Raw genomic sequence first — 12328 nt, 5'->3', positions numbered from 1 at the left:
GGAGATATTTGTCACGCTTCGACAGCGCGAGATGCCATTGTTGCATTCTCCGAATGATTTTCCCTTGTCGCATTCCGTGACGGTGCTGCTCACGATGGATGATTGTTATTGAGATGCTGCAGCATCGATTTTTCCAATTTCGACAGGTACATACGGTAGGTCGACGGACAATAGATGGCAGCACCTCTCGGCTAATTGATGAAAGTCGAACAAGGAAACGATTGTCGCAAAATACAAGTTTCCCTCGGTCAATTTACCAGAAAACCGGCTTGAACACTTTTTTGCCCTAGTTTAGTTTTTCTCTTCAGCAGGATTTTAATGTTGAGATAAACTCGCCAAACAGGTGAAATTAGGGGCAAGAATCGGGTTTTCTTTATTTTCTTTTCAAATCGGTTACGTGCAGTTCACCTGCATGTGGAGATGGTTACCATCGGACAGTCGCTCTTTCCTCCTTAGAAACAACGGTCGACTTTGTAATAGTTCAAGTACATTCCACTTTAACTGAAAATGTTGAGCGTTTTGTGGATTTTATGGAACCCAATCGTTGGATCACTATTAGCCAGCGTCCTGGCCATTTACTATTGGATTCAAACGCGCTTTGAACGACAAAGTTGGCAAACCTATCAGCTGGTACGTACTGCGGATGACTTTATTTGGCATTACATTTAAAAAAAAATAGTTGATTTTGTATTTACCAGGTTCAAAACTTATTTGGCGATTCAGTTCGGACTATCAACTGGGGAACGATTGGATGGGACTTGAAGGGCGAAATGCTTTTCCCAAATCCAAATTAGCGCAATGACCATACGAAAGAGATTTCCAAACAACACCTATAATCATTTAATCAATCAAAGCTTTCTCGTCGTAAGATTAAGAAAAAAATTTAAAAAAAATATTGTACAAATTTTCCCTGCCAAACAAATATTATACGGCCGTAATATATTTTTGTTTTACATCAGAAAATAAAATTAGCTATGCACCAAATTGTCAAAACAATAATTTATTTGGATTGTGTCCGTGATTTGGCCTTTTCTATCGCGTCCATGGCCTGCACACAATTTCTTTCATAGTATGGCATTCGCTTTTACAAGAAACCGGATTTTTACTGTGTAGGCAAGAAACTACAAGTGCAATTAACCTATAAATACTATGTCAACTACTTTCTCAAATGTGAACCAGCAACAGTCAACTAATGAATCGCGTATTAAGCGCTGGACTTTGTTGACTCTCAGACACCTTTCAAGGTTTTTCTACTGATGGAAAAAATGCAAATTTACTCCAAAAATTCCAGTCATTTCTTCTTACAGTTCCAACCGTATGGTTTTCGTGTTACACCATTTATTTGTTTGAACCTAGCCGCGCCTATATTTTCCCTTTTGCGCCCATGCAGCCTCGAGCAGTCGAGCCTGGATTGAAACAGGATTGAAATTTGAAATTGAATCTCGAGAGACAGACGAGAGGCAGACGACAGACTGACAAGAGTGCCCGTTTCTCAACAGGCATCTACCGGAGGAATTATTTACTGCCTGGTGCTCACTGACATCGAATGTCGTCTGCTGCCAATCTGCCATGATTGGGGTTCGCGAGTCGCGACTTCGCGTTGCTCGAGTACACACTTTCAGTTAAAGTTCTCCTTACACTTTGCTATATTTTAAGAAGTATAAACTGCAGCAGATCTTGACTAGTTTGAAGTGTATGAAGATTCAGCACTAACGTTGAGTGAAATTTGGGTTCGAAAGGAAAAGCTTAATGCGAAAGTTAAAGAAGAATTATTGGATTTGTTGCTCGTACAAAGACAATGTGCAAGGTGCAATATACTTTGAGTTCATAAATGAGATTAGAAGGTAAACTAGATTAGATGAAAGTGTTTCTAGTGAGTTACTAGCTGCTAAATTTGCAAACTGTGATGATTGTAACTTTTTTCAAACAGGTTTGTGGACCTTCAGTCATGGCCATTTTAAGTTCCTTGAACATGCTGATAGATCTCAGACAACAGCAGCAGCTACCACAGATAGAGAATGTCAGAGTGGTAATAACTGATAGGTGTTGATATCCAGGAAAACAGTAAAATTCTGTTGCTATGTGCTACCACTCAAGCTAGGTAATAAGTCAAATCCAGTTATATTTAACCATCACTGATAAAACAAAGTATGAATAAGATTCTTTAGTGTGTATATATAGTAATAGCATATAGCATGAATAATTGAATATGGTGATGGTGATGGTGATACCCTGATGTTGGATCTTGTCATTGTCCGACCCTCAGTTATCTGATTTTTATCCCTATCAATTCAATATCACCTATCACCACGCAACTGCAATACTTCATAACACTTTCTTTGACATCAGGAAATTTATCCCACCTGAGGAGTAATGTGGTTGGTTGCTGTAATTCATCGTGAAAAATTACGTGTACTTCTTAGAAAAGGTAAAGATTGATATGCTTTTTTAATCTTTATATTTTCATTAATGTATCACATTTTTTTTTACAGAGCACTGCACGAACATCCTTGAGCCAATGCTGGATTTGTCAATGACATAAGAGGGACTTCCACCAACGTTCTGACTGCTCCATCCTTATCTTCAAGACTTGCGCTCATACAGCTTTACTACCTCAGTGCTTCTTATGCTGCTAAGCTGCTACACAACTTTTCTTGCTTCACTGGCGAGTTGGATCACTTCAGTTGCTGTGACACACCTACAGACACTAACCACGGGATTATGGCCAGGTACAGGAAAATTGACTTATTTCCGTAGATTATGCGTTAAACTCTGTCTGAGTAAAAATTCCAAAATCAGGCTCTTCTTGCGCGGAAAAGTCTGAGTAAAAATTCCAAAATAAGGCCCTTCTTGCGCGGAAGTGTTACTTAGACTTAGAAGTGTTTCTTTTTTCTAACACTAGATGGCTTTTCGATCATTTTCAGCTGTCAAAACAGTCAGTTTCAGTTACTTTGCAAACTCTTAAAACATTTATCGGCAGCTATGGTGTGGAAATTTTTTAGTGAAAACTGACGCTAACATCTCCCGAAATATCCAATCTATCCCGACAACTTGTTAAATTTTCGATATTTGCATTTTTTTTCTACTTCCGGTTTCCTCATTTCTGTCAGTAGTTCAGTAAATATTCATTCGACGCACAAAAGAACCACATATTCGTGATCCTCGTAAAATTTGTGGTAAAGTTCATGTTTTTAGTTTTAGGTACGCGTACTTCCGGTTTTTAGAATTTTCCAAGTTCAGGAAAATTCTCGATTTTGGCCAAATTTTGGATTTCGTTTAAATCAGACCAAATCGACCCCAAATTTCATGGAGATCACGAATATATGGTTTAACTTGACGACAGATTAATGGTTAAGGCGCTATCGCTTACTTCCGGTCTAGTTCCGGAAATTTTCAGAAAACTAGCAAGTGAGCTTTGTTCTGTGTACAGTTCTTGATATTGAAAGTTTAATTTTTAGCAAAATTTTAAGCTCCTGTAAAGTTTTGAGCAAAAAAAAAATCAATATGTATTATGTAACTTTTATTGGCATTTCACTTAAAAACAATTGTTTTGTCTTTATTCAGGTAATGCAGAAGAGAGGTCGAGAAGATGGACAACAAATCATCTCCGGTATCTCCAAAATGTCAGCGCCGATCATCATTTGTTGTTGGTAATATTTTTTTGTTGTTTGTGTTAGTTAACCCGTTGGCTGCCACGCCTTTGTTCTCCCCTAGCTCCTTAGCACGGGCCGCGCTGTTCGGTCTCGTGGTTTACATGCCGCGGGGTCGGACAGTCGCACCCGCCCAAGATTCGCCGCAAGGCGCCTGTTAGGCAGTGCACCATAGGGACTTCCCCCTTGTCGATACGGTGATGGATTCTAGAGGCGTGCATTCCATCTTCTCCTGTCACCGTGTCAGCCCGGACTTGTCAGCAATGGCAAGTCCCACCTTGGTCATGGATCCTTCAGACATGGCGCGTAGAGAGTAGAGAACAACCTACGGGTTGTATGGCGTGGCAGCCAACGGGTTAACTTAAGTGTATGTATGTATGTATGTATGTATATGTGCAGAGTTGCCGTTCGCTCACCATTTGGTGATCAACGCTCTCGATCTTGATCACTTGAAATTTATGGTCAATTCGCTCCAATCGCTCGATCGTTTATGAAGTGATCAATCGCTGATCGATATTGCTCAAATCGCTCACCAAAATATTGTATTTCTGGAATGACTCCACTGTCCATCAAAACAATTACAAATCTTGTTACACAGTTATTTCCTGTTACTTCTAGTGCTCGTTTTTGATGGATTATAGCCGCTAACCTTCGAAAAGAATTTTTCTGGGACGGTGACAACATATTTCCTTTTCGTTCCTGACTTCCCTGAAGAGTTTGAGTTTTTATCTTGACTTTCAGTTTCAGTTCTAGTAAATTAGTAATGGAGATAATTCAAAAAAGAAACGAAAGTGAAACTTGGTATCATAGATATGGCAATAAAATAACCATTTGCAAAAAAATTGTTTTTCAACTTACAAATCAATAACAGGGTCATCTTTTGATGTGGAAGGCGTGGGATCCATCTCATAATTGTTCGTTTGCTAGAAAAACTCTAAAACTGTCAATTAAAGAGAAAAGTGTAGCAATTTTCTAAATCGTTAGACTCGTGATGTTCTCGTGGCGTCTTCAATGGAGACCACTTCTTACAACGGAAAAAGGCAACCGTTCAACGTTTTTATAGATCTTTTAATTGCGACCGCTAGATGGCGCTGAAGCTACGATCGATATCGCTCAACACCATTCGCTCTTGATCTCGCTCTCGATAAATTGGTGCGATCAATCGCTCGATCTCGCTCGCAAAAAAACGAGCGATCGCTCAATCGCTCTCGATCAATCAATCGCTCGCGGCAACTCTGTATATGTGTGATTGTAAAAAGTGGAGGAATTGTGGGCGGAGGTGGGAAAATAAAGCAATTCTTTTTCATGTTTATGTTCATTGTGTCTGAGTAATTTATAACTAAGTATTGTTTAACAAATAAAACAATATATTTGTTACAACTTTGAAGTCTTACATTCATGCATAAAGACATTTGGCTATTACTTATGAAGTTTTGAAATCTCCTCTCTTTCAATAATTTTCTATGAAAGGTCCAATCACAATGCCCACCATGAACTCCTTTGTTACGCCATCCTAAATGTAAAGTACAGAACTGTTGATATTAGGCACTAGACAGTACGTTTCTTTCGTAACTTACCCTAAAAGAGAATTTCGTCTAAAGATCAAAATATGTCCGTATGAAGAGCGACCAAAGTAGTTACCTCCGAATAGGAACATCTGTCGCAATGTTGAAAGGTTTAAAGGTATTAAGGGAAGTCTTACAAGATGGTTACCCGCAATTAAATATTTATTTTCTCATTAAACATCCACGATACTCATCAACTATTAAAAAGTAACCGATAAATCTGAACACGAATCCCGTAGAAGTACTTGGGTTCCTCTGTGTACTAAACTGGGACATCGTAGGTGGTTGTGTAACATGATGCTTCTTCGGTGCAGTACTTAGAGGCTTCGGTGTTGTAGCTAGATGTAGCGTAGGTTGGGATCTAGTAAAATGGTGCATCAGTGTAGCATTTCTGTTCAACGGAGTAGGAAGGAGCAGCTTCTATGTAGTAAGTCGGGGCTGGTAATGCTTGCCCGTCTCAGTTGTGGCTGTGTAGATCGGGGCAGAGTGGTACAGGGCGCTTCGGTGTAGTATTCGCCCGTTTTGGTCGAGAAATTAGCTGGAGCCTCGGTGTAGTAGCTGGAGCCTCGGTGTAGTAGCTGGAGCCTCGGTGTAGTAGCTGGGAACACAGTAGTACTTGGGGAGCCTCGGTGTAGTCAGATAGGGCAGCATACGTAGTCGTGTAGTACTCTGCTGTCTTGGTGGTGTAGCTCGAGGCAGAGTAATAATTCGGGGCATCGATGTAGTAGCTTGGCGAAGCGTAAGTTATGGTACTCCGATGCCTTAGTGGTGTAGTACTTGGGGGCCTCGGCGTAGTAACTGGTTGTTAAAGTTGTTGTTGTGTAGTAGGGCGGCGGCGTTTGGTATCCGGCTAACCGCTATACCCAAGAGACATCGGTACACCAGTGGTCGACCCAGTCATACAACGCCCAACAGCAGCACGACGCTATAGTTAACTAAACAATGAATAAGTTTATACATTAATATTCAATGGCAAATTAACAAATAGAAAAAGTATGATTGATACAAAATTCAATGTAAAAAATAAATATTTACCCATAATTATGAACTGGTTAAACGATGAACAATCCAGTTGTTGACAAAAACAACTATCTTTGGTACTCCGGCTCTTTGGTAGTGGTGCACGGGGCAGAGTTATACTTCAGGGCTTCGGTGTAGTAGCTCGGGGCATTATAAGATGTGGTGGTACCCTGGAGCCTTGGTGATGTAGTACCGGTTGTTTCGTCTGTTGTTGTTGAGCAATAAGGCGGCGGCGTTACGGTTTGTAATCCTCCATACCCAGGAGACATCTGTACACCAGTGGTCGACCCAGTCACCCAGCCATCAACGACACCATGATTAACTAGACAACTTGAAAATTTAAACTCTAATATTTATTAATTACAGGAATATTTACCATTAGTAAAAAGTTTCATTAAAACAAATCGCCATATAAAAACAGAATACCCAAATTGCGAACAGTTGGAGACAAATGGTAAGCTGCAGTTGTTGCCGTGTCGGAGATCCTCACTCGACTGATTTCCCTCCACCTTTTTTCTCTCCCTTTATACGATTTCTTTTCATCCCTTCACCTCTTAAGTCTTGCGGCTATTGCATCTGTTTGATAATGATGCGACACTTCCCGTTCTCACCCAACCTCTACACCACATGACACATTTTGCGTAACGATCTCCGTGACCTTCGAAAGTGAAGGAAAATGTTCTTTCCTTCTGCAGGGGATGGGTCTACAACAACCAATATCAAAATGAATACCAAATGGTTATTGGCTTCCGGCTATTGTACCTGTTATATAATGATGCAACACGTGTCGTTCTCACCCAACCTCTACATCACTGCACGATTCTCACCCAACCTCTACACCACCGCATAACAGTTTTACGGAATGTTCCCCGTGACCTTCAAGCGTGAAGGACATGCAAACTGACCGGCCCGTCTGCAGGTTGAACTCTACAATGGTAATTGAAAAATAATTAATAAACACTGCATCAGTTGGAACATGTTGAAAAAATACCTAAATTTAACTTAAGACAAATTATTGTAAAATAGAAAAGGATTTTATTAAGTTTCCTAAGAAAAGGAACTATCAACAGCTCCGATAACTGTGATATTATCCGCTAGATTGACTATCCCTGTGGTACTGTGGAAATCAATCTAGGCTCTGTGAACAAAATTTAAATTACTAGATTTTAATCTAAAGTAACGTACGAGTGTACGACTCTTTCTCTCTGTCATCAACAACATGATGGCATTTGTCCTGCAGTACGAATATCTTCTATTAGGGGTCACTTTACGCACTTCCACTCCTCGATTGCTGTATAACAAATTAAATTTTACACTTACCCACTAATAAATAAATAGGTTTAGTCTTGACGATGTTGGTAATAAACTCCACAAGTCATTGGTAACGTCTCTCTGTAATCCGGGTCTCAATTATCTGGTCTCAACCAAAGTCCATGCTTTGATCCTTGATGATTTATCTGATGATAGTCAGGGACTTGCTTTTAATTGGGCTCAAGGAACGGCCAGGAGATCTTGGGGGATCTGCAACTGCCGTGGAAACTTGCATAGTTCTTTTTGACTGCGAGTACCCAGCGATCTCGTGTTGGGTAGTTACAGGCTTCCGGCCATAACCAGCTCCAAAAGGCTTCACTTCACTCAACTGAAAAATCAAATACTCACACCATTAATTCAGGGGTAGAAATTATTAAAGAGCAATGAACTTACACTTAGTTACATCCCAAGTTACAAGCACAGCAGAAAACATGGAAGATGGGGAATACCGGAATACATGATGAAATCAGTGATTGGGGATTGTGAAGCCATCACCACACATGGGTTTTCTTAACGACCACAGGATTTCTAAAAGGAAATTCAGAAATTTACTTGTTCTGATAAGGATGGCAAAGAGAAAATCACCTTACTTACCCAAACATGATTTCTTTTCAGGTTTTTTTAAGCACTGGCAGGACTATCGAATGAGTGTTCAATGAAAGGAGTTATCAGGTATCACTCTGTCACATTATAAAAAATGTTCTACAAAATTATGTTCATATAAAAATGAATCATGACATACATCTTCTTGTTGATCTTTCTTCAGAATTTGTCAATAAGCAGGAAGCTCTATAAAAAATTTCTTCTTATCAGGCAAACATATCCAGAATATGCTATAATAAGGTATGTTGTTCATTTAAACTTGTGTTACTTATGTCAAAATTTAAATTACCACATGAAGTGAAACGATCATCAAAACGCAGAGCGGCCATTGCTTTTGCTTTCCGAAATAAAAGTTTAATCACTCAAAAAAACTAATATAACTGAAGACAGCCAAGCAGGTGCTGAGAAGTGAGAATGACGGAGCTGGTAGTTGTTAAACGTCTCCAAAAATCACAAACAAACATAATAGCCACAATACGACTCCGCCAAATTCATAGCAAACGCACCATTCTTAAATAATATTTGAATGGTGTGCTTTTGTTATCGTGTTCTACTACCGTTTTATTTCAGTAGCTTTACTAAATATCACGACTTTTATTGCTTGGCAATGAGGGACTCTCTAACCACGAAACACAAACATTTCCGTTTTATAAAAAAACCATTGCAAGATGTCGAAATTGGCTGAAATGTAATGGCTCCCACTAATGACCCGTGATAAATTAACAAGTAGACAATCAAATTTCATTTCTGCAAAACAGGTTTATTCAAACGAGTCCATACATATAACGAATATTACATCGCGATTGAAACCTACGGCCATTTTCCAAATACCTATGAATGAAAAATATTTAGCCAAATGAATTGTTTAGTTCAAGCAAGCAAATGTAGGAATTTCTCAAAACTGTAGCGGCATTAATTCCACTCAGCTCTGCAGAAATTCCACATTATATAGCACTTAATTCTTCCAACTATTCCATATTTCAAAATAAGCCAGACTATCAACGTGCAAATCCTTCAAATTGACGCAACAATGACGTACCTACTTAGCACCTCCAACGATCCTGCTGTTGACCGACAGCATCAGTTCCTTATAAGTCCTAAACGAATAGTAAACGGAAATTAGTTAACGATAAAAAGTATTCGAAATGTATCCGAATCAACACGCCAAACGCTACGAACACAGAGGACGCGTTAGATACGGAGGATAATTTGCGAGATGAATAGAACTCGACATCCACAAGAATGCAAAGTGTGCTAATCTCAAATGTATGAAGCGGAAAAGAAACGTACCTAGCGACGCAAGTGAAAAAAACCGACACGACGGAAGCAGAAACCGCCTTGAAGCAACGAACGCACTAGCGACAAAAAGTAAAGGGTAAAATCCAATCCCTTCACGCCAGCTAGTCGTCACAACGATTCGTAAAGGACATGTTGAAATAAAATCTGACCAATATGATCACGAAGATCATTCAGTGGATGAATATTCCACTTTTATCTACGAGAACTTTCAAACACCAATCAACGAATAATTGCAATGGTGGGGTAAGATTCTCGAAATCACCAACGAAGTAAAAATAGTCACCAACCTTGAAGCAAGCAGTCGGTAGGGAAAGAAAACACCATGTGCATCAGCTCCAGCCCGAGAATAAATCACCTGCAATTGTTAAAAATTCAAAATTTAAAAAACAAATCCACAGTTGAAATTTTATTTAGTTGTTGGTAGTATTCTAGAAGGTGCACTCCATGGAGTAAAGTCACCAGCTGGTACGTACAGCATTGATCTAGCACCGTTGCAAATGTGAAACCCCAAAATGGAGAGAGATCACTAATCGACGATGCATATTTGAAATGAGTCAAAAAATACCTCACCTTCGAGAGCAAAGCATCCAGTCTTCTTCAGGCACTGAAATACGATCGCCAAGACTACCAACACCTAGAGTGAAACGGGGATCAGTCAACATATAAACAAACAAACACAATGAGACCATCAATATGGTGTAAGTCAGATAGCACAGAATCAACACAGAGCAAGATCTACCATAGTACACCCAGGCATGTCCAGCAGAACCAAGCCTCAGTCGCAAATTACAACAATCATGTGAAAGAATAATTCGAACAAACTTCCTACTCCTCACGTCAACATACCTTGAGCCGTTTCATCCTTCACACCAAAATAGGCTGACTTATTCATAAACAAGCAGTAAGTCACCCAACCATACCTGTAGTAGAAAAAAGCAGGTGAGGAATCGGCAGTGCAATGATAAAATATCGCAATAAAATGTGTTTCAGAATTAAAAAATCATCAATGTGATCAGACGGCAATTCCTATCAAGACATTTTAAGGTTCATCATACTGCATATTAAGCCTTAATAAATAAAAATGCTTTACCATTTTAAACCATGATATCCATCGATCCCTCCACAAAGATTCCATTGAATATGAAGAAAATATCATTTGGTGAAACCCTGAAACTCTGAAAGAAAGAAAACAGTAAATCTAACCAATTCATGGCAAACAAAAAGTACTAGAAGGTACAAAAAGTTCTGTTGGAATAAAATCTGACCGATATAATCACAAAGATCATTCAGTGGATGAATATTCCACTTTTATCTACGAGAACTTTCAAACACCAATCAACGACAGATTGCAATGGTGGGGTAAGATTCTCGAAAACGGAAAACAAACATGAACCAATGACGTCTCACCCACCTTGAAACAAGCAGTCGGTAGCAACACGAAAGTGCCATTTATATTTGAGAATAAATCACCTGCAAATGTTCAAAATCAGAAGTTACAAAACATGTCCTCTAGTAAGATCTTATATAAAAAAGTGTCAGTAGTATTCTAGAAGGTGCACCTCATTGAATAAAGTCACCAGCTGGTACGTACAGCATTGATCTAGCGCCGTTGCAAATGTGAAACCCCAAAATGGAGAGAGATCACTAATCGACGATGCATTTGTGAAACGAGTAGAAACAAACCTTACCTCAACTGCAGACTTGCATCCAGGCATCCTCAGAGACCAGAAGATTATTGCCACCACCATACAACTACACCTAAAGATAATGAACAACATCAGTAAAAATTTGATAACCAATATCTTAAGACAAACCCAATCATTTGGGTATCAGATACCACAGTATCAACAAAGAGCAAGATCTACCATAATAGACGCAGGCATGTCCAGCAGAACCAAGCCTCAGTCGCAAATTACAACATCATGTGAAGGAACATCTCAAGCAATAAGCCTCCCAAATTGATATACCTTTAGCTTGGTTCTATCGCAAGACCAAAAGAATTCCCAAAGAAGGCAGCTAGCTGACCTCTCCAAGACTTGCATCCAGATTAACCTGTAGTTAAACAGAAAGTTAGACAAATAATCAACAGAGAAGAAACATGGATATAAAACTCTTATCAGAAATAAAAATCACCAATGGATAATCAGACGGCAATTCCTATCAAGACATTTTAAGGTTCATCCTGTTTAAATTATTGTGACCACTCAAGGAATTCAAAATCTTACCTCACATTCACTGATGAAATTGCTTCAGACTTAATGCTGCAGAAATATTATACCATCTTGAAAATAATTTGCCTTAAAAAAGTAAACATTTATGTAACAATGAAACAGTACTGGACACTGCAAATTAATTGAAACCAAATTACCTGCAAATTACATATTCGAAATCTAACACCATTTTCCAACTGCTTCTTCGGCACATGCAAATCAAACTCATGTTCAAAATTTTGACCATGCTTGAATTCAAGTGACGAGACTATTTATACACTTTCTCAAGGCTAACTTGACGGTTGATAAAACCTAATATCTGGAACTGGACTGCGGAAAACGTTGCCATATTCATTAAGAAAGACCAACAAATTTGAGCGATCACTTCACGGCAACTGGCAACTGTGCTTACTGATCTTTTGTGTGTAAATCGGCGCGGTAACTGTACTCCAAATTTCAAATGTGAAATTTATTTATTTCGCCACATTTATTATTATTACTAATCACTAAATCAGTAAGTAACTAGTCTAGTCAACCACCTCGACCACTAGTCAACCACTAGTCTAGACATCACCTAGCACCGCTAGGTGCTCATTCATCATCACCAATATACGCTACAAAGCTACAACATTACATCATGAACCTATATATCTAGAAGTTGTGTCGGTCG

The 12328-nt window shown here is 39.1% G+C and overlaps 4 long non-coding RNA genes across 5 annotated transcripts; 1 reads left to right on the top strand and 3 right to left on the bottom strand.

The window, feature by feature from the left end:
* The first annotated feature begins 1600 nt into the window (after nucleotides 1-1600).
* LOC124341553 lies at nucleotides 1601-3595 on the top strand. The gene is made up of 5 exons (XR_006918459.1): nucleotides 1601-1844; nucleotides 1931-2101; nucleotides 2350-2428; nucleotides 2493-2729; nucleotides 3565-3595. It is a non-coding gene; the product is annotated as an uncharacterized LOC124341553 (long non-coding RNA).
* Nucleotides 3596-5359: 1764 nt separating this feature from the next.
* On the bottom strand, nucleotides 5360-6905 carry LOC124341498. Its single transcript, XR_006918374.1, has 2 exons — nucleotides 6251-6905; nucleotides 5360-6150 (listed from the first exon to the last, which is right to left on the bottom strand). It is a non-coding gene; the product is annotated as an uncharacterized LOC124341498 (long non-coding RNA).
* A 114-nt stretch (nucleotides 6906-7019) lies between these two features.
* LOC124341608 lies at nucleotides 7020-8243 on the bottom strand. 2 transcript variants are annotated; one of them, XR_006918529.1, is made up of 4 exons: nucleotides 8141-8243; nucleotides 7940-8074; nucleotides 7556-7874; nucleotides 7020-7162 (listed from the first exon to the last, which is right to left on the bottom strand). It is a non-coding gene; the product is annotated as an uncharacterized LOC124341608 (long non-coding RNA). The 2 variants fall into 2 exon arrangements; XR_006918528.1 differs by lacking the exon at nucleotides 7020-7162 and having other exon boundaries at nucleotides 7413-7874.
* Nucleotides 8244-8888: 645 nt separating this feature from the next.
* On the bottom strand, nucleotides 8889-10012 carry LOC124341487. Its single transcript, XR_006918333.1, has 5 exons — nucleotides 9922-10012; nucleotides 9736-9803; nucleotides 9440-9504; nucleotides 9189-9246; nucleotides 8889-8980 (listed from the first exon to the last, which is right to left on the bottom strand). It is a non-coding gene; the product is annotated as an uncharacterized LOC124341487 (long non-coding RNA).
* Between the last annotated feature and the right edge of the window lie 2316 nt (nucleotides 10013-12328).

Source organism: Daphnia pulicaria, chromosome 5 (assembly GCF_021234035.1).
Source record: "Daphnia pulicaria isolate SC F1-1A chromosome 5, SC_F0-13Bv2, whole genome shotgun sequence".
Classification (NCBI taxonomy): Eukaryota; Metazoa; Arthropoda; class Branchiopoda; order Diplostraca; family Daphniidae; genus Daphnia; species Daphnia pulicaria.
The sequence above is the reverse complement of the archived record's forward strand: the minus strand, read 5'-3'. Positions and strand labels throughout refer to the sequence as shown.